This window comes from Perna viridis, chromosome 12 (assembly GCF_037379345.1).
Source record: "Perna viridis isolate PV_CMFRI_1.1 ecotype Kerala chromosome 12, ASM3737934v1, whole genome shotgun sequence".
Lineage (NCBI taxonomy): Eukaryota > Metazoa > Mollusca > Bivalvia > Mytilida > Mytilidae > Perna > Perna viridis.
Window position 1 is genome coordinate 25,581,848 of NC_142456.1, and position 23,930 is coordinate 25,605,777.

Genomic DNA, 23,930 nt, shown 5'->3' on the forward strand with positions numbered 1-23,930 from the left:
ATAGAAATTTAATGAAAACATGTTTATATGAATGTCATGATTTATTACAATAGTTTAAACTAAAGGTCATACTTATCGTTTCTAACATTCCGACTACTTCACATAAGAACGTCTTTGCGATTATATCTTATAGAAACATAACGACTAGTGGTTCATAACTTCATATGATGTTATTTTGTTCTATCTTAAAAAAAACATTCTTGAAAAAAAGACGAAAACAAACAAAGAAAAACAAAAACAAAAACAAAAAAAAACAAAAACAAAAAAAACAAAACAAAACCCCCAAAAAAACAAAGAAAAAAAATTAAAACTAAAAAAAAATAATAATGACGAATATTAAAAAAAAAAAAACAAACGCAGTGTCCTATTTGTGTCCTATGACGAATTTGCTCTAATTTCGCTTTTTTGCTCGAATGAGTATATGTTTGGCTCTCAGACCAATAACGTTTTTATTTAGTACAAGAATGGAATGAATGAGACATGACTTTAAAGAAAACATATACTACAATTTTAATGAAAACTTAATTTCATTATATTTTTTATGGCACAATTAACAAATATACATTATTCTATAAATCCAAGGAAAATACAAACATGGAAAAATAATTGTGTAGTTGAATGTAATTTTAATATTGAAAATGCATTTTCACATTAAATGGTTTATAAAAGGAATGAAAAAAAAATATTATTTGAACTGACTTACAGTTTTAAATTGCACCAAACAGTAAGGAAATCTCTTATCTAGATCAATCATCAAAGATTGTTTTTTTAAACAAAAAATGTGGTTACTGTGTTATATATCAGTAGCGATAAACCGAAAATAAATAAACAAATAAAGTAAAACAAATACATAGAATTATGTTTTATTCAAATTGTTCAGGTAAACAAATATAACATGTGTGTAAGGGGGATTTGTGAGTGACTTTTTCCTTGGTGCTCGTTAACAAGATGAGTGATTAATTTTAAGTATGTTTGCACGTTTATGAGATAAAGTATTTATTTCAAATGGTCAACACTCTGGTGTTCGTAACCGGATAAGTGATTGATTTTAAAAGGTTTATATATAACTGAGTCCCCGAACTCGAAGTGTCGGGGGCTTTTTGTTTTTGTACGGTTTCTTCTGTGTTGTTAAGTCCAAGAACACGAAGTTGTATCCTTAATCAGATGGCATGACCAACAATCATGCACAAATTGGACACTTCTCCTGATGAAAAACATACATGCTTTCTTGTAAGCTTGGTTCGTTTTGCGAAAAAACTGACAATTGACAAATTGACAAATGCTTGAGGTGATTTTTCACACAAATCACTGGTTTCCTGACTAACTTTAGAGAAATCAATTACACACTCACCTGCCACTGTTTCGCTAACGGCATAATTTTTAGGCTCTGTCCGTCTACGCTTTCTCAATTCATATGTCCTCAAGCTCAAGGTGTTTCTCCTGCATAATCCATTTCCCCGGGGTGGCGACTTTTGTCCTTTGGATGATTTTCTACTTCCAGGCATTGTTTAGCAAAAACGAAATTAATGGTAAAAACTGGTAATTATTATGTTACAATTGCCGATATATATACCTAAATCCAATTTAGGGTGTAGCCCAAAAACGCCAATTAAACTTTTTAAACTGAACGAAACAGCGAGCACGTCCATCAGCAGCTGCGTTAAATCCAATTATCTAATGGGCGATAAATTGATATTAAGGAGCATATCTTTACAATAACGAAAATATACAAAATCTATATTTTAGAACGAGGCAAAATGCAGATGTCAAGTGTTACTTTTTTAAACAGGCAAAATGTACAACAAAAGATAAAAGACTATTATTGTCGACCATCCCCGAGATTTGGACTACGTTATAATCTTTTTTATTTCAAACATGTCATGCAAAATTACTCGCATGTTATTGAAGGGAATATATCTTCTCCTTTGTTTTTTCCAGAAACGAAAACCAACTGATTGTTTGGACTGTATACCAACTTCTAACGACTTAACATCTTTTTGAGATAATAAGTATAATGAATTTATTTAGGTCATGAGATACTTTAGGTTTTCTTCAAATAAATATTACATGCACACAATATTAACCTGTACAATTTACTGCATCTAATATGTGGTAGCAACACAATTGAGTACATAAATCAAAAAGGAGCAAAACAAAACAAAATTAATGGGTCATTTTTATTTTTATGGATATTTTCAATTAAGAATCGACTTTGTTCCTAAATGTAATCGAATAAATACGGATCTGTTTATTATTTATCTGTTTTCTGTAATCTGTTGGAGTACGTATACAATCTTGATATTTATGAGATGAGTATTCAAGGGAACCAAAATTCTAGCGGAAATCAAAAGAATGTAGATTAGGGACAAAGACCAGACATGGCAAACAGATACACACAATTAAGAATATAAAATTAGCAAAATAATACATACAAAGTAACAAAATCAATTAAAAACAACTTGGACTAAACTTGAACCTCGGGGCATGGACCTTGTGCACCGGTAGAGTAAGCAACCTCTGCAACGGTCAAGTTGCTCATAGAATGTCAAGTCCGGGGTAGACGAAAGAGGAAAGGAAAACTACGACAGGTTGAGCACAACAGTCAAGGTACAGATGGATACACCGTAAAAATCCGCGATGATGACAATAAAATTTAAAGTGATGATTTCAATCTTGTAGCAAATAACTCTTTTCCAGAAGCCTAATTGAGGATGCACTCAGATACATTTGCTTTGTTAAAGATAAAAAGTTCTTTGATGCAATTTGAAAAAAAATGCATACCTAAAAATGTCAAAGTTTATGATTCAATACCGTATAATTTCAATTTACAATGCTTAGGCCAGAATAAAATTTATGACAAAAGCAAAATCATTTTGATCATTTTCAGACCCCAAATTTAGGGCATTCAAAATGTTTGATGAATAGCATCAATTAAATATATGGAATGCTGAAATAGTCTTTGTGTCGTTTCTGTTATTTGTCTGATTTCACAAACGTGTACGTTACTACGTCACATAACCAGACAAGTTGACTTCATTGCCGTGATAAATAAACAATGTCAGATGTTTAGACAGACGGCGGAGTATAGTGTTAACGACATCATCAAGTTTAGCGGTGCCGTGCGGTTGAAATATCCCGTCAGCATTATTAGCTTCTCGGATGTAGGGGTATCTCGAAAGAAGATATTACAGTCCATTTATTGTTTCTGCATTATATCGAAAACTAAAAAAAAGATAGGGCAACATATTGCCAGCTAGCAACTAGTCCAGGAGTTCTAAGGGCATGAATCAACCAACAATGAAACATATAAAAAATCAAGCGTTTTACTAGTATCCATAAGTATGCAAGTGTCTTCAGGTTGTGGAATTAAGTGTGTAAATTTTGTTAGAAAAAGAAATTATGAACACAAACGCTTAGACATTTACAATTTAAATGCTCTATACATGCACAAAAAAATAATCTATAGATTAAGTCTCAATCTAAAGCCTCGGAAATAAACTTGTAAAACTTTGCATATTATTCCCTAGTAATCGTTTATATTTTCTGTTGGCTTTTGCTGTTTGTAATTTGTCGGTTTGTGTCCTCAGAACAAATTTCAAGTGGAATAAAGAGCTTCCCGGAGCGTAGCATGATACGACCACAGCACGTTGAATTCTGTTCAATTGGTGCAATTATTTACATAATATATTTTTTTGGACATACTTAAGCATAGAGATTTTTAGTTCGTCATGGACAGTGCAAACAGTTTGTTTTTTCTTTCTAATTAGGGCAAATACTATAATTTCATGCAACTATTCGATACTTACATTGCATTAAGGCATGTATTTTCACAAAGGATCAAGCAAATAGACATTGTTATTGATAACACATTGCACAAAATATGTTGGTTTATATTAGAGGTTGTGGCATTGTTTAACTATTTATATTGACATTGAAGCTTGGTTGAATGTTTAATTTCATATATTTCATTTGAAACATCTTAATTATGTAATCTATTATTTATGCTTCTCCCTAATGATACTTGGACGAGTAAAAAAGTGTATTCCAAATTTCTTAGTAAATGACACAACATATACATATTATCATCTGATATCTACCATCGTATCATAATATGTATATGAGAATAACTCTTTACATGACACTCAAATACAATAGAATCTATTGGATTTTCAATGTGTATTATCTCCTAAGATCAGGCAGATTTAAATGAATAATTACACATTTCATAGTATAGAGCCATAAAACAACTGAATTACAAAATGCACTTAGTCATTAAGTGACATGTACATGTATTTATTTGATTCTTCATGATCACAGATAATATGAATACGTAATAAAAAAGAAGAGAAATAATTTAAAAGAAAATAATCAAGGGAAACAGTGATTACAAGAAAACCGAAAAATATCAAGTAAAAAGATTCCTAAAGTTAATTTCAACAATTCTCACACAATTGCATTATACTGATCTATTATTAGTCAGATTCTAATAAGCATTTTGAATTGAACTCGGGGAAATCTTAATATATCCACAATAACTATCTGAATTTACTTATCTCAACGACCTAGCACTTTAATAATGTGATATGAGAGTATGATAGTATGTTGCAAAAGAGTAATCAAGGAGACAAAGGTTATAGCGGTAATCAAAAGAATGTAATCCAGGGACAAAAACCAGACATGGAAAACAGACATACACAACAAAGAACAAAAAGTAACTAAAATCATACATACAAATGAGCAACTTGGACTCTACTAAAAACTTGGAGCATTGACCAGGTGCACCGATAGGGTAAGCGTCCTCTGTTTTCTAGAAACACCCGCCGAGTTGCTGGGATGTTCAACAAAGATTACATGTTTGCTTATTTAGTCAGTTGAAATGCATGTTTTTTCAAAGTTCACATGATGGAGTATGATAGAGAAGCAGCAGCCAGTCACTTTAGTTGGTCAAAACAACCCTGATTTATTCTTAAACGTCTTGTACAAATTTATATCATATATTTTTTATCAATATTTGCGAATTAAAAAAATTAAAAAATAATAAAATAAATAAATAAAAACTTCTATACTACTCAAGGTTGGTTCTTTTCTTTACACATGGAGATAAACGAATCATTATTTGGCTTCTTATTTAGATATTGTTCCTTTTTTGATTAGGTTTTTATAATGCTTGTCAGATGTTACTTTTCGATACAGCTCTTTGGATTTGCTAACCATTTCTTTCAGTACAAGTCCTTTACAATCGTAACTATGTTCATACCCGCTGGAGTGGCTGACAAACTATTCTAGCTGATAGTTTAAAAGCCAGGATGATATTGTGGTATCATTACGTAGTCATTTTTATATTGGCTTAGTTATGTGTTATTGCCCCAAGGCGGCGACGAAGGCCAGTGTGAGGAGCCGAGGATTTATAACTCAGCCACTATGAAAATCACTACGTAATGATACCTTAAACTTCAGGCTTTAACATTTAGTATATGTAGTATAAACTGCCTAAATCGTTTTGAAAAAAAATAATGTAAACTTCATGAGATTACCTCAACGTGACTTATCCTTTACTAATGATTGTCTTAAGAGTTATGTTTCACTTCTTTCATGAAAACTTTTATAATCTTCACAGTCCCCATTGAGGTTTCAGATTCAGTTACATGTGCACACCGCTAATGAATGGTGGGATAAAATGTCAATCGTCTGTATTTAAATTGGCGTGACATCATGCAAGAATGCATAGTATTTTGTTGATCTTCTCTTTGCTTCATAAGACTACGATTTCACATAACACATTTAACAACTACTGAAACTGAATATTGTGCAATTTTCATCGCGTGACACGTTTTCTTTACATTTCCATATATTCTTGAATTGTTCTCTTAAAACAAAGTTCCGAAAATTACAAACGTTTCAATTTAAGTTGAAGAAAAAAATATTTGACGGAAAAGATCGGAACCCGGTTAATATTGAACAAAAAATCGATATTGGTTTAGGTATTTAATTTTAGTAACGTTAGCCGTCTTTTTATTGTAAGGGCAGTTTAGGTTGTATTAAAAACAAAAGGTAAGAGTTAATTAATAATTGTGCGTTAAGTTTTCCAATCAATTTCTGATTCGTTTGTTATTCAGACGAATGGCGAAATATGCTACAGAGACAAAAACAAAACTTAAAAAGTAATTAGAATATAAAATATTATTTTTATGTACACATTGTACTTGTACATGCACATGAAAACTTCCAGTTTATGATAACTGATACTGTACCTGGGTATGAATGCGGTGGAACTTTCCATGGCCACTGTAGAACTCTTCTTATGGTTCTGTTGATGGTACAAGAATTTCGTGAGATGTTCCGTCTGTCTATACATCCAACACCATTCTGCATTTCTGGCCAGGTTCCTGATCTTTGCTGAAATGTGTTGACATCCGGCCACGTTTAAAAAATCAAGCGCATATTCTTCCCAAAGAAGTACCCACATCCTGCTTAGTACTACACTCGCTGTAGCAATACTAACACCAAAGTAAATTGAAAGTACTGTGTAAGTTGGATATTGACGTAGCCACATCAAAGCCATTAACAATCTATTCTCCAGTCTCATACATCTTCCTCCAAGTCTGAATTTGGCTGTTCGCGGCGATATTTGTAGTAGCATATCCCTGAACGGGTCCATTGTATCTCCGGTACGGTCTTGTAAACAGTAATTCATAAAAATTGTTGGTCTCCATCATTGCTGGTACTTCATGCATTTCAAGTATCCTGTTACGTATGGTTGGGTTGTTAAAAGGAAGAACAACTGCAATATTCCTTCTGTACTCGTTGGAAAACTTCATAATCAAATTTAACAAGAAATCTTCCTTTTTGTTAAATGGTAAATATATAAATTGCAGTCTTCTGTATTGCATATACGTTATAAGGTCCAGTGCAAATAACTGTTCTTTTCTATCCATTTTGAGCATTTAACAAATTGTGTGGCTAAATTATTTATATACTAACTTACATACGTTATCAACATATGATAACATGTTATACATGTTTAAAGGGATAGGTCTAAAACATGTACGCATATGTTCCTACAACAAATGTACAAGACTTGACTTTCGTCTGAAGCGCAGAATGGCGGACCAAATAAGAAAGCTTACAAAAGAAGGAGCTGTTATCAGTAACCAGGAAATGAAAGAAAATTAAGCAGAATCAGAAATTTAGAGGAGGTTATTCCAGAGGGAAAGGAGTACATCCTCTAGTAAAGTGTGTACTTTATTCAATACGGAATTGACCGTAGAAAAAAAATTATATTTTCAAATAAATACTTTTTTGTATCAGTACAATCATTAATAAAAATCTAATCGAATAAACTTTAGTACCATTCGTGTACTCGACTAGTACAAATCCATTACATGTGACAGCAAAGCATAATTGTTTGCGGACTGCTCGAATAGTATGATATTTTATCGAAAACGACAGTTACGCGTCATTGAATTAACTCACACTATAACAAAAACATTTAAAACCTACATAACTGTAAAAGCAGAAGTTACGTATAACCATTACCGCCTCATACAGTCCAGTGATGTTTTAGTTGGTGAACCTCCATATCAGGTTAATAACGTAGATACATGATATTACCCAATCTTTTTTCCCGTCCTAATCGTATCTTCTGAATGTGATAAAATTAACATAATTAAAACATTATAACCTCTCCTGTACATTTATAACTCTGGCATCAAAACATACTAGTTGAAAATGAAAATGATTTTATTGTTGAGTTCATAAATATCTGCAAATGATAACGTGACGGAAAAGGGGAATACGTTTATTTCAGTCATTTTATTAGGTCTGTTTTTCCGACGCAGTCGGTATAGTTTCGCTTTTTTCCCTTTGACCTTAAGGACGTTATTTTATGGAAACGCAAGTCACCTGATAGAATTCTGTTTCCCGATTGGCCAAATACTGATAACAGTTCATAAAATCTGTTTCGAAAATTTTAAATTGTGTGCCATGTGTTATTTTCTTGAAAGAAATCAAGGATTTATAAATATTTTCTATAACTCCTTAAAGAAATGTAGAAACTTAGAAGTAAAATTTTGATGCGTCGGTCTGCTTTTAGATAGTACTTGTTTTTTTCTGTTTGTGTTTAACTAGTTCGCGAGGTATGCCTACAAAAATATTGGACATGCTAAAACCCGAATTTTAAAACATTTCAAAAAGCACATATAAGTTATGATATGTTAACAATTTTGAAAAATTACAAATCATATCATCTTCAAATTGGTATATTATACATATATGTTTACCATCATTACCGACATTTAAAAAAAAAAAACTTAAGTTACAATGTCTACAAAAAAAGACTAAGGAAAGAAAAATCAAGGGAACCAAGATTATAGCGGTAATCAAAATAATGCAATCCAAGGACAAAGACCAGACATGGAAAACAGACATACACAACAATGAATAAGTATGGGAGATAATTTCGTCTACATTAGATTTTCAGCATTTTATACATGAATATACCTGACAATAAAATTTGTAAACGTTCTCACATTTTACCTTTAAAGGCTATTCCATTGAATGTTGGATCATTTTACGTTTTATTTTCTTTGTGGTATGTTACCGTTGCAATCTGAGATTTTATTGTCCTTCAACGTTTTCCAAATTGATTTCAAATTATAATCTCATGCTTACGTGTGAAGGTCGTTTGACATTTTTTAGGCTTAAGTGTTCGTTGTCTCTCTATGTTTTTTTTTTTATTTATTTTGTATTTGTTAGGTAAAATCATTTTAGGTGTTATCAGATCATGAACCTGAAAATAGATCTACAAGTAAAATGTTACAATTATCTAACTAATGATATACTTGAAGTACACGATACAGTTTCACTTAAACAAAACAAGAACAAAAATAAAACAAAACAAACATAAACACGTTGTTTCTTACGCAGATCAATTTTGTGTGGACAGCTAATAAATATTTTCTGGCATTATACCTTTGCATTAACTGGAATTGTTTATTATTGATTTATTCAATATGCTCCTCTGTGATTTTTAAGGTATTAGTTAAATTCGTACAGATCACCGCTATGAGAGCTTTGTCTTTTGTTTCCGTAATATTCACTTTTTTGTTGAGATGGTATAGACAATATATATATACATTATGAAAGTCTTATTCAGTCATTGCTTTATTTAACTTGCATCATCATCTTGTAACAAGTCTTCATACATTCAGCCAGAAAATCAGACTTTTACATCTAACTTTTTTATTGTTTCTTTTCACTTTTAATTTGAAATCTAGTTCATACACACAACAAAACGATATATCTATTCACAACCAAATGAAATACAACATTGTATTTAGTAGAATAGCAAGTGCGTCTCAGTTATCTACTTTAAATTAGTCGCCAACATGCGAGGTCTGCTTTTTTAGTTTTTTATTGCGTTAATTTTAGTTGGTCGTTTTCGATGCGTGTTAATCATTCAATATTTTGAATGCATCCGACTTCGGTAACCCCGGTAACTATTTTCTCAAAATAACATTGACAACCTAATGCAAATAAGTGGTTGACAAGGGAAAACATTGTTAGTTGTTTCTGCGTCAATTGTAAAACAAAACAAAACAAAAAAAAAATACTCAAATGAATATATAAAAATGACAGGAATTTTGAAGTGTCATTTGTTTATCAAGAAGGTTAAAGAGATCTGCAATATAGTAACATTCTGTCAGATGGTTTACTGTCATTGTATTTATATCGAATACTTTTACAATTTTATGATATTTGATTTTTTTGCAAAAATAACAGAACAGACAAAACATGGATAAGTAAAAAGGTTTAATCAAAACAAAATTCCATCAGTTATTACTGACCAGAGTAACTTTCATAATGGAAATATTAAAATCAAACATTTCGCCATAAGTGTTAGCATGATATCTTTATGTGTTTACTCAAATTGATCATAAAAAGAGAATCTAAGTCTTTCTTTGTCATAAGCACTTAATTCATGGAAACTACTAGACGGAAAACGCACCCATTCCCCGTTTATCAGTTTGGCGGTTTAAGAATTTGTTTGGGACAGTCAAAGTTGTTAATATAACACATTTTACAGATGTCTTTACCTTGTTATAAAGTAATACCTCGTGGGAACGAATTTAACAAATACATTTATCTAAATTTCGTTTTGATTCCGTTTCTACCACAGGATGATTTTAAAAAAAAATATGTTCGGTAGACAAAAAGATCTCATCATTTTTAGACCATAAGTTGATACAGTTGAGAGTATTTAAACTGTTTAACAAATGTTGTTTTTTATTATTTGTTTGGTTATGTTTTGTTCGTTTTTTTAATCTTTTTCACCAAGCATCATCGTTTATTACTATAAAATACAGTTGAATGCCTTTTGTTTGAATCTATATATTTGTTTGGTTATGTTTTGTCATATAATATCTTTGGATGACTGATGATTTTCAAGTTTCCATGTTGTAATATCCACTTCAAGTATGTACTAGAAGGAACTAGAACTATTGTTTATACGAGATAGTTAATGATAACGGTCTCATGAAACGCATCATGTTTTGCTATACTTGTGCATATATACTGAAGAACACTCGGTCATGAGATAAAAACATTAGTTGTAAGGATATACAAATATTTTTGAGTCAATGAGAATAAGATAATTCGGAAAATAAATTGTACGAACGCATTACTTATATTTGCATGAAATCTTCCAGGTAAACAAACATAATATACATGTAAGGGAACTTCAATTTGTGATTGACTTTTAACAGTCATTTTTGGTTTTGGTGGACATTAACAAGATTATTGATTTATAACTGTTTTAGTATTTTTGCCCGTTACTGAGATCAGTGGTCAACACCTTAATGCTCGTAAACAAATGAGTGATTGATTTTGAAAGGTCAAATTCTTTGTGCTTGTTTATGAGGTTAGTCACTGAATTTGAAGGGTCTAAATATTGGTACTTATAAGCGGCATAAGAGATGGCCTTTAATGGGTCTAAATCTTCATGATCATAACGACAGAAGTGACTGATTTTGATGGGACGAACTTAAGTCTTCATATATGAGTTTGATAATTAGTTTTAATACAAGTGATATATTTAACAACATTACATGTAACGTTAAATTGGATATAAGTCTTCCATTCAATATCATTCAACACACTACGGTGTAGATCAAAACACTTCTGTGGTTAAGCGTTACACACCCAACGGACAATAGCACTGACAGTCACTTCAATGTCTGATGTAAGCTTACATATCAAATATTTTATTGAAAAAATAACTTGATGATATTTCAAATAGTTTAGAAATTTAAGTAAATGATATTTCAACTTTAAATACGTTAAACATCGAATTTCATCTAATAATGTAGTTTCTAGGTTGGCTCATAGTAAATGAGATTACACGAAAAATAGACAATATATAACATTAAGTAATGACATATCATTTTAAAGGCCAAATTCACAAAAAATAAAAGTTGTCATCTCCCAGGTGATCAACTGTGTTTTCTTTATAATCAGTTGATTATGTTGGTTGGTTAAGCATTAATCGAATCCTTCCGACAGATATTTGTGCTGTCTTAATAATCATTGCGTTTACAAGAACTGTTTTAATAGATATTTAGTTTCGATCGTGTTCATGTGGTTAAAAAATCAAATCAATTTATTTGTTTCAAACTATATTTCTACGGTTCTTTTAGGAAGTCAGTTGGTTGTTACTTTTGGTTAAAACTATTTCTGCCTTAGCATTCAAGTCAAATCATTGAAATGTACACACTGACCAACTGATTTACCTATCTATGTCACAAAATTCAGGTGGACTGTTTGAAATCGTACGTTTAACGTGCATCTTTTTCATTGATTAATATAAACTAATATCATCGTTAAGGTCAAATTGAATTGTAGACTGATTCTACAACTATTGTTATCATAGATGGGTTGAGTTTCCCTTTGCGGTTTTCTTTTGCATATTAATGCCCGAGTTAGTTGGACGATATGTTTCATCCAATCAAATGTGATTAACACAACGCAAAATCGTACAAATATAATGTACATGCCCATTTACGTAAATATTGCTGGAAATTTCAAGTAGTGGAAAACATTTTGAGTACTTTGACCATCCAGTTTACAAAAGGTAATATATGTATTTTTGTCTGTGTATCTCTGTACTGAAATGTGTTGAAGACTATTTTTATTATTACACCATTTTTAGTTTTTCAGCTATTGAGGTGATATGTTGTGACTTAACAAGACAAAATAATGACTTTCATGTATATGACCTCTGACAGTCGTTTTATTACTGATAAAGACACAGGGTTACTTATGAAATGTTTGAATTGTGAATTAGAAATACAATGTTTACCCCACTGTACAAATCTCAGTTTACTTTGTTGACTTTAATTGTACGAATAAATGTGTTTACTGAGACACTGTTGGCGTTAATGATATTCATTTTACTTCACAAATAGTGCTTAATTGCACTTTATTTTTCCGCCATGTTAAAATCTGCATATTCAGATTAGAGTCAATTTCCATTGTGATCTAAGGAATGCTATTTGCAAATCGACCCGTCTGTCAGAGATATTTATCACGGAGATGGTCATCACCGAGCAAAAGACTAGTGTCTTCAAAGCAGTAATCGTCAAAGGGTTTGTTTATCAGTTGCACCGGTGGGGTAAGCGTCCTTACCATAGAAACTCACTTTGATGTTTAGCCTGATTCGATATTCCTGTTGGTTGCCGAGTTTTTTTGGGCATTTACATTTTTGATTTTGTTTTCCTCTACATTGGGTTTCAATTGTCTTTTGCTAGTGTTTCTTTGTACGTTCCAGGCTCTTCTTTTTATTGCGTTTCTTGGTTATATACATTGGTAAAAGTAAATTTATGTTATCTTGCATTTGTAAAATACGTCTGAAAACCCTCTGCAAAGAACATCATACTTTTTTGGAAATATCGTTGATTCAACAAGTTATTATTTGCTTTAACGTTAAATGAAATTTTGGGTGTATTTCCCTATTGAAGTGATAAACACTATGGTGATGTACAGTTTGATTATCCACCATCCGTTCAATTATTGTTAATCAGTTAACACTTTTGTTAAAATGCATTTGCAATGCTCAATGTACATATTCCACACATGCGTAGTGTAATAATATTGGGTTCTACGCTCTGAAAGTCTACAGATTGACCATATGCAACACATTCTTAATCAATAATGAATCAATCTTATTTTTAAGGAACTGACGCAATGCAGTTGTACATGGTTGTTACGGTGATCTTTTCTATGGCAATGGTTGTGTTTCTGGGACAGGCACAAGGTTTTATTATGAATCATAAAATGCATTATGTCCATCGTCCGTCAAAAGGTCGCTTACATGGTAAAATTGCATTTATTTTATTACAATACATGATTAAAACTTATCATTTGGTTTGGCAGTTTTCTTATTTATATGTATTTTGCTTGATAAGTGTGAAGCATTTCATCGGTGATTTCAATACGAATTGAAAAAAATCTTTTAAATTAGTGGGGTAGCATTAAAGGTATCATCTATTTATTTTATTAATATTTTATTGTTTATTAATATTAATTTTTATAGTAGCAGATACGGTTCCTTTTTGATTGTCCGTATCTTCAGAATTTTTAAAATACATTTTCCCCGGTGGTAGAATGTAAATCTGAATTCATTATCTTTTCAGGGGACAAATAACAAACCGAATGATTGTTTTTTACAGATGATTATAGCATTCCACAGAACTACCAATGTTGCAAGACATCTTATTTGGACTATTCTGTTTTCAAATTAAAGAAATTAAAGGAAACCATGTTGATATAAATGTCAAGATGTATTACAAAATTTTAAACTAAAAGAACAAAACAAAAACAAACTAACAAACAAACAAACAATAACAAAAACAGTAACAAAAACACATCAAAACAACAAAAAGGCAAATATAAAAAAACAGAACAAAACAATACAATACAAAACAAACGAAGGAAAAACAAGGAAAAAAAAACGCACACACACAAAGAAAATACAGAAAAAAAAATAATTAAAAAAAACAAACAAACAAAAACAAACGAACGTTGTATTTGTGTGGGAACACTCAGCTGTAGGCTTCGATTTATTTGGTATCATTTTATCTAATTTCGGTATTTTTCCTCTTATTCATGTAGGTTTTGCTCTCATATCAATTAGATATTCATGAAGTACAGGGATGAGTGAAACTTGAAGTTAAAAGGAAAACAAATATTATTATGTTATATTACTAGAGTTCAGATTTAACAAATATACATCAACCTATGAATCCAAAGTGAAGAAAAGTCAAAATAATCAAAATTTTGTAGTTGAAAAAAAATGACCGAGAGTGAAATTTGTCATGTTGAACCTGGCATTTTTTGTCCTGTATTTGTCCATATAAGTGCGTTGGTCCATGTTTTGGGTTTGTTTTTGTTTTGTTTTTTGTTTACTAATGATTGTCTTAAGAGTTATGTTTCACTTCTTTCATGAAAACTTTTATAATCTTCTCAGTCCCCATTGAGGTTTCAGATTCAGTTACATGTGCACACCGCTAATGAATGGTGGGATAAAATGTCAATCGTTTGTATTTAAATTGGCGTGACATCATGCAAGAATGCATAGTATTTTGTTGATCTTCTCTTTGCTTCATAAGACTACGATTTCACATAACACATTTAACAACTACTGAAACTGAATATTGTGCAATTTTCATCGCGTGACACGTTTTCTTTACACTTCCATATATTCTTGAATTGTTCTCTTAAAACAAAGTTCCGAAAATTACAAACGTTTCAATTTAAGTTGAAGAAAAAAATATTTGACGGAAAAGATCGGAACCCGGTTAATATTGAACAAAAAATCGATATTGGTTTAGGTATTTAATTTTAGTAACGTTAGCCGTCTTTTTATTGTAAGGGCAGTTTAGGTTGTATTAAAAACAAAAGGTAAGAGTTAATTAATAATTGTGCGTTAAGTTTTCCAATCAATTTCTGATTCGTTTGTTATTCAGACGAATGGCGAAATATGCTACAGAGACAAAAACAAAACTTAAAAAGTAATTAGAATATAAAATATTATTTTTTATGTACACATTGTACTTGTACATGCACATGAAAACTTCCAGTTTATGATAACTGATACTGTACCTGGGTATGAATGCGGTGGAACTTTCCATGGCCACTGTAGAACTCTTCTTATGGTTCTGTTGATGGTACAAGAATTTCGTGAGATGTTCCGTCTGTCTATACATCCAACACCATTCTGCATTTCTGGCCAGGTTCTTGATCTTTGCTGAAATGTGTTGACATCCGGCCACGTTTAAAAAATCAAGCGCATATTCTTCCCAAAGAAGTACCCACATCCTGCTTAGTACTACACTCGCTGTAGCAATACTAACACCAAAGTAAATTGAAAGTACTGTGTAAGTTGGATATTGACGTAGCCACATCAAAGCCATTAACAATCTATTCTCCAGTCTCATACATCTTCCTCCAAGTCTGAATTTGGCTGTTCGCGGCGATATTTGTAGTAGCATATCCCTGAACGAGTCCATTGTATCTCCGGTACGGTCTTGTAAACAGTAATTCATAAAAATTGTTGGTCTCCATCATTGCTGGTACTGCATGCATTTCAAGTATCCTGTTACGTATGGTTGGGTTGTTAAAAGGAAGAACAACTGCAATATTCCTTCTGTACTCGTTGGAAAACTTCATAATCAAATTTAACAAGAAATCTTCCTTTTTGTTAAATGGTAAATATATAAATTGCAGTCTTCTGTATTGCATATACATTATAAGGTCCAGTGCAAATAACTGTTCTTTTCTATCCATTTTGAGCATTTAACAAATTGTGTGGCTAAATTATTTATATACTAAATTACATACGTTATCAACATATGATAACATGTTATACATGTTTAAAGGGATAGGTCTAAAACATGTACGCATATGTTCCTACAACAAATGTACAAGACTTGACTTTCGTCTGAAGCGCAGAATGGCGGACCAAATAAGAAAGCTTACAAAAGAAGGAGCTGTTATCAGTAACCAGGAAATGAAAGAAAATTAAGCAGAATCAGAAATTTAGAGGAGGTTATTCCAGAGGGAAAGGAGTACATCCTCTAGTAAAGTGTGTACTTTATTCAATACGGAATTGACCGTAGAAAAAAAATTATATTTTCAAATAAATACTTTTTTGTATCAGTACAATCATTAATAAAAATCTAATCGAATAAACTTTAGTACCATTCGTGTACTCGACTAGTACAAATCCATTACATGTGACAGCAAAGCATAATTGTTTGCGGACTGCTCGAATAGTATGATATTTTATCGAAAACGACAGTTACGCGTCATTGAATTAACTCACACTATAACAAAAACATTTAAAACCTACATAACTGTAAAAGCAGAAGTTACGTATAACCATTACCGCCCCATACAGTCCAGTGATGTTTTAGTTGGTGAACCTCCATATCAGGTTAATAACGTAGATATATGATATTACCCAATCTTTTTTCCCGTCCTAATCGTATCTTCTGAATGTGATAAAATTAACATAATTAAAACATTATAACCTCTCCTGTACATTTATAACTCTGGCATCAAAACATACTAGTTGAAAATGAAAATGATTTTATTGTTGAGTTCATAAATATTTGCAAATGATAACGTGACGGAAAAGGGGAATACGTTTATTTCAGTCATTTTATTAGGTCTGTTTTTCCGACGCAGTCGGTATAGTTTCGCTTTTTTCCCTTTGACCTTAAGGACGTTATTTTATGGAAACGCAAGTCACCTGATAGAATTCTGTTTCCCGATTGGCCAAATACTGATAACAGTTCATAAAATCTGTTTCGAAAATTTTAAATTGTGTGCCATGTGTTATTTTCTTGAAAGAAATCAAGGATTTATAAATATTTTCTATAACTCCTTAAAGAAATGTAGAAACTTAGAAGTAAAATTTTGATGCGTCGGTCTGCTTTTAGATAGTACTTGTTTTTTTCTGTTTGTGTTTAACTAGTTCGCGAGGTATGCCTACAAAAATATTGGACATGCTAAAACCCGAATTTTAAAACATTTCAAAAAGCACATATAAGTTATGATATGTTAACAATTTTGAAAAATTACAAATCATATCATCTTCAAATTGGTATATTATACATATATGTTTACCATCATTACCGACATTTAAAAAAAAACTTAAGTTACAATGTCTACAAAAAAAGACTAAGGAAAGAAAAATCAAGGGAACCAAGATTATAGCGGTAATCAAAATAATGCAATCCAAGGACAAAGACCAGACATGGAAAACAGACATACACAACAATGAATAAGTATGGGAGATAATTTCGTCTACATTAGATTTTCAGCATTTTATACATGAATATACCTGACAATAAAATTTGTAAACGTTCTCACATTTTACCTTTAAAGCCTATTCCATTGCATGTTGGATCATTTTACGTTTTATTTTCCTTGTGGTATGTTACCGTTGCAATCTGAGATTTTATTGTCCTTCAACGTTTTCCAAATTGATTTCAAATTATAATCTCATGCTTACGTGTGAAGGTCGTTTGACATTTTTTAGGCTTAAGTGTTCGTTTTCTCTCTATGTTTTTTTTATTTATTTTGTATTTGTTAGGTAAAATCATTTTAGGTGTTATCAGATCATGAACCTGAAAATAGATCTACAAGTAAAATGTTACAATTATCTAACTAATGATATACTTGAAGTACACGATACAGTTTCACTTAAACAAAACAAGAACAAAAATAAAACAAAACAAACATAAACACGTTGTTTCTTACGCAGATCAATTTTGTGTGGACAGCTAATAAATATTTTCTGGCATTATACCTTTGCATTAACTGGAATTGTTTATTATTGATTTATTCAATATGCTCCTCTGTGATTTTTAAGGTATTAGTTAAATTCGTACAGATCACCGCTATGAGAGCTTTGTCTTTTGTTTCCGTAATATTCACTTTTTTGTTGAGATGGTATAGACAATATATATATACATTATGAAAGTCTTATTCAGTCATTGCTTTATTTAACTTGCATCATCATCTTGTAACAAGTCTTCATACATTCAGCCAGAAAATCAGACTTTTACATCTAACTTTTTTATTGTTTCTTTTCACTTTTAATTTGAAATCTAGTTCATACACACAACAAAACGATATATCTATTCACAACCAAATGAAATACAACATTGTATTTAGTAGAATAGCAAGTGCGTCTCAGTTATCTACTTTAAATTAGTCGCCAACATGCGAGGTCTGCTTTTTTAGTTTTTTATTGCGTTAATTTTAGTTGGTCGTTTTCGATGCGTGTAAATCATTCAATATTTTGAATGCATCCGACTTCGGTAACCCCGGTAACTATTTTCTCAAAATAACATTGACAACCTAATGCAAATAAGTGGTTGACAAGGGAAAACATTGTTAGTTGTTTCTGCGTCAATTGTAAAACAAAACAAAACAAAAAAAAAATACTCAAATGAATATATAAAAATGACAGGAATTTTGAAGTGTCATTTGTTTATCAAGAAGGTTAAAGAGATCTGCAATATAGTAACATTCTGTCAGATGGTTTACTGTCATTGTATTTATATCGAATACTTTTACAATTTTATGATATTTGATTTTTTTGCAAAAATAACAGAACAGACAAAACATGGATAAGTAAAAAGGTTTAATCAAAACAAAATTCCATCAGTTATTACTGACCAGAGTAACTTTCATAATGGAAATATTAAAATCAAACATTTCGCCATAAGTGTTAGCATGATATCTTTATGTGTTTACTCAAATTGATCATAAAAAGAGAATCTAAGTCTTTCTTTGTCATAAGCACTTAATTCATGGAAACTACTAGACGGAAAACGCACCCATTCCCCGTTTATCAGTTTGGCGGTTTAAGAATTTGTTTGGGACAGTCAAAGTTGTTAATATAACACTTTTTACAGATGTCTTTACCTTGTTATAAAGTAATACCTCGTGAGAACGAATTTAACAAATACATTTATCTAAATTTCGTTTTGATTCCGTTTCTACCACAGGATGATTTAAAAACAAAATATGTTCGGTAGACAAAAAGATCTCATCATTTTTACACCATAAGTTGATACAGTTGAGAGTATTTAAACTGTTTAACAAATGTTGTTTTTTATTATTTGTTTGGTTATGTTTTGTTCGTTTTTTTAATCTTTTTCACCAAGCATCATCGTTTATTACTATAAAATACAGTTGAATGCCTTTTGTTTGAATCTATATATTTGTTTGGTTATGTTTTGTCATATAATATCTTTGGATGACTGATGATTTTCAAGTTTCCATGTTGTAATATCCACTTCAAGTATGTACTAGAAGGAACTAGAACTATTGTTTATACGAGATAGTTAATGATAACGGTCTCATGAAACGCATCATGTTTTGCTATACTTGTGCATATATACTGAAGAACACTCGGTCATGAGATAAAAACATTAGTTGTAAGGATATACAAATATTTTTGAGTCAATGAGAATAAGATAATTCGGAAAATAAATTGTACGAACGCATTACTTATATTTGCATGAAATCTTCCAGGTAAACAAACATAATATACATGTAAGGGAACTTCAATTTGTGATTGACTTTTAACAGTCATTTTTGGTTTTGGTGGACATTAACAAGATTATTGATTTATAACTGTTTTAGTATTTTTGCCCGTTACTGAGATCAGTGGTCAACACCTTAATGCTCGTAAACAAATGAGGGATTGATTTTGAAAGGTCAAATTCTTTGTGCTTGTTTATGAGGTTAGTCACTGAATTTGAAGGGTCTAAATATTGGTACTTATAAGCGGCATAAGAGATGGCCTTTAATGGGTCTAAATCTTCATGATCATAACGACAGAAGTGACTGATTTTGATGGGACGAACTTAAGTCTTCATATATGAGTTTGATAATTAGTTTTAATACAAGTGATATATTTAACAACATTACATGTAACGTTAAATTGGATATAAGTCTTCCATTCAATATCATTCAACACACTACGGTGTAGATCAAAACACTTCTGTGGTTAAGCGTTACACACCCAACGGACAATAGCACTGACAGTCACTTCAATGTCTGATGTAAGCTTACATATCAAATATTTTATTGAAAAAATAACTTGATGATATTTCAAATAGTTTAGAAATTTAAGTAAATGATATTTCAACTTTAAAAACGTTAAACATCGAATTTCATCTAATAATGTAGTTTCTAGGTTGGCTCATAGTAAATGAGATTACACGAAAAATAGACAATATATAACATTAAGTAATGACATATCATTTTAAAGGCCAAATTCACAAAAAATAAAAGTTGTCATCTCCCAGGTGATCAACTGTGTTTTCTTTATAATCAGTTGATTATGTTGGTTGGTTAAGCATTAATCGAATCCTTCCGACAGATATTTGTGCTGTCTTAATAATCATTGCGTTTACAAGAACTGTTTTAATAGATATTTAGTTTCGATCGTGTTCATGTGGTTAAAAAATCAAATCAATTTATTTGTTTCAAACTATATTTCTACGGTTCTTTTAGGAAGTCAGTTGGTTGTTACTTTTGGTTAAAACTATTTCTGCCTTAGCATTCAAGTCAAATCATTGAAATGTACACACTGACCAACTGATTTACCTATCTATGTCACAAAATTCAGGTGGACTGTTTGAAATCGTACGTTTAACGTGCATCTATTTCATTGATTAATATAAACTAATATCATCGTTAAGGTCAAATTGAATTGTAGACTGATTCTACAACTATTGTTATCATAGATGGGTTGAGTTTCCCTTTGCGGTTTTCTTTTGCATATTAATGCCCGAGTTAGTTGGACGATATGTTTCATCCAATCAAATGTGATTAACACAACGCAAAATCGTACAAATATAATGTACATGCCCATTTACGTAAATATTGCTGGAAATTTCAAGTAGTGGAAAACATTTTGAGTACTTTGACCATCCAGTTTACAAAAGGTAATATATGTATTTTTGTCTGTGTATCTCTGTACTGAAATGTGTTGAAGACTATTTTTATTATTACACCATTTTTAGTTTTTCAGCTATTGAGGTGATATGTTGTGACTTAACAAGACAAAATAATGACTTTCATGTATATAACCTCTGACAGTCGTTTTATTACTGATAAAGACACAGGGTTACTTATGAAATGTTTGAATTGTGAATTAGAAATACAATGTTTACCCCACTGTACAAATCTCAGTTTACTTTGTTGACTTTAATTGTACGAATAAATGTGTTTACTGAGACACTGTTGGCGTTAATGATATTCATTTTACTTCACAAATAGTGCTTAATTGCACTTTATTTTTCCGCCATGTTAAAATCTGCATATTCAGATTAGAGTCAATTTCCATTGTGATCTAAGGAATGCTATTTGCAAATCGACCCGTCTGTCAGAGATATTTATCACGGAGATGGTCATCACCGAGCAAAAGACTAGTGTCTTCAAAGCAGTAATCGTCAAAGGGTTTGTTTATCAGTTGCACCGGTGGGGTAAGCGTCCTTACCATAGAAACTCACTTTGATGTTTAGCCTGATTCGATATTCCTGTTGGTTGCCGAGTTTTTTTGGGCATTTACATTTTTGATTTTGTTTTCCTCTACATTGGGTTTCAATTGTCTTTTGCTAGTGTTTCTTTGTACGTTCCAGGCTCTTCTTTTTATTGCGTTTCTTGGTTATATACATTGGTAAAAGTAAATTTATGTTATCTTGCATTTGTAAAATACGTCTGAAAACCCTCTGCAAAAAATATCATACTTTTTTGGAAATATCGTTGATTCAACAAGTTATTATTTGCTTTAACGTTAAATGAAATTTTGGGTGTATTTCCCTATTGAAGTGATAAACACTATGGTGATGTACAGTTTGATTATCCACCATCCGTTCAATTATTGTTAATCAGTTAACACTTTTGTTAAAATGCATTTGCAATGCTCAATGTACATATTCCACACATGCGTAGTGTAATAATATTGGGTTCTACGCTCTGAAAGTCTACAGATTGACCATATGCAACACATTCTTAATCAATAATGAATCAATCTTATTTTTTAGGAACTGACGCAATGCAGTTGTACATGGTTGTTACGGTGATCTTTTCTATGGCAATGGTTGTGTTTCTGGGACAGGCACAAGGTTTTATTATGAATCATAAAATGCATTATGTCCATCGTCCGTCAAAAGGTCGCTTACATGGTAAAATTGCATTTATTTTATTACAATACATGATTAAAACTTATCATTTGGTTTGGCAGTTTTCTTATTTATATGTATTTTGCTTGATAAGTGTGAAGCATTTCATCGGTGATTTCAATACGAATTGAAAAAAATCTTTTAAATTAGTGGGGTAGCATTAAAGGTATCATCTATTTATTTTATTAATATTTTATTGTTTATTAATATTAATTTTTATAGTAGCAGATACGGTTCCTTTTTGATTGTCCGTATCTTCAGAATTTTTAAAATACATTTTCCCCGGTGGTAGAATGTAAATCTGAATTCATTATCTTTTCAGGGGACAAATAACAAACCGAATGATTGTTTTTTACAGATGATTATAGCATTCCATAGAACTACCAATGTTGCAAGACATCTTATTTGGACTATTCTGTTTTCAAATTAAAGAAATTAAAGGAAACCATGTTGATATAAATGTCAAGATGTATTACAAAATTTTAAACTAAAAGAACAAAACAAAAACAAACTAACAAACAAACTAACAATAACAAAAACAGTAACAAAAACACATCAAAACAACAAAAAGGCAAATATAAAAAAAACAGAACAAAACAATACAATACAAAACAAACGAAGGAAAAACAAGGAAAAAAAAAAACGCACACACACAAAGAAAATACAGAAAAAAAAATAATTAAAAAAAACAAACAAACGAACGTTGTATTTGTGTGGGAACACTCAGCTGTAGGCTTCGATTTATTTGGTATCATTTTCTCTAATTTCGCTATTTTTCCTCTTATTCATGTAGGTTTTGCTCTCATATCAATTAGATATTCATGAAGTACAGGGATGAGTGAAACTTGAAGTTAAAAGGAAAACAAATATTATTATGTTATATTACTAGAGTTCAGATTTAACAAATATACATCAACCTATGAATCCAAAGTGAAGAAAAGTCAAAATAATCAAAATTTTGTAGTTGAAAAAAAATGACCGAGAGTGAAATTTGTCATGTTGAACCTGGCATTTTTTGTCCTGTATTTGTCCATATAAGTGCGTTGGTCCATGTTTTGGGTTTGTTTTTGTTTTGTTTTTTGTTTACTAATGATTGTCTTAAGAGTTATGTTTCACTTCTTTCATGAAAACTTTTATAATCTTCACAGTCCCCATTGAGGTTTCAGATTCAGTTACATGTGCACACCGCTAATGAATGGTGGGATAAAATGTCAATCGTTTGTATTTAAATTGGCGTGACATCATGCAAGAATGCATAGTATTTTGTTGATCTTCTCTTTGCTTCATAAGACTACGATTTCACATAACACATTTAACAACTACTGAAACTGAATATTGTGCAATTTTCATCGCGTGACACGTTTTCTTTACATTTCCATATATTCTTGAATTGTTCTCTTAAAACAAAGTTCCGAAAATTACAAACGTTTCAATTTAAGTTGAAGAAAAAAATATTTGACGGAAAAGATCGGAACCCGGTTAATATTGAACAAAAAATCGATATTGGTTTAGGTATTTAATTTTAGTAACGTTAGCCGTCTTTTTATTGTAAGGGCAGTTTAGGTTGTATTAAAAACAAAAGGTAAGAGTTAATTAATAATTGTGCGTTAAGTTTTCCAATCAATTTCTGATTCGTTTGTTATTCAGACGAATGGCGAAATATGC

At 31.1% G+C, this 23,930-nt stretch overlaps 2 long non-coding RNA genes across 2 annotated transcripts; both read left to right on the top strand.

Annotated features, from left to right (window-relative positions):
* Window positions 1-12,004: 12,004 nt before the first annotated feature.
* LOC148601819 (uncharacterized) lies at window positions 12,005-13,868 on the top strand. The gene is made up of 3 exons (XR_015917262.1): window positions 12,005-12,127; window positions 13,229-13,369; window positions 13,689-13,868. It is a non-coding gene; the product is annotated as an uncharacterized LOC148601819 (long non-coding RNA).
* A 7,015-nt stretch (window positions 13,869-20,883) lies between these two features.
* Window positions 20,884-22,710, top strand: LOC148601820 (uncharacterized). The gene is made up of 3 exons (XR_015917187.1): window positions 20,884-21,026; window positions 22,128-22,268; window positions 22,588-22,710. It is a non-coding gene; the product is annotated as an uncharacterized LOC148601820 (long non-coding RNA).
* The last annotated feature ends 1,220 nt before the right edge of the window (window positions 22,711-23,930 follow it).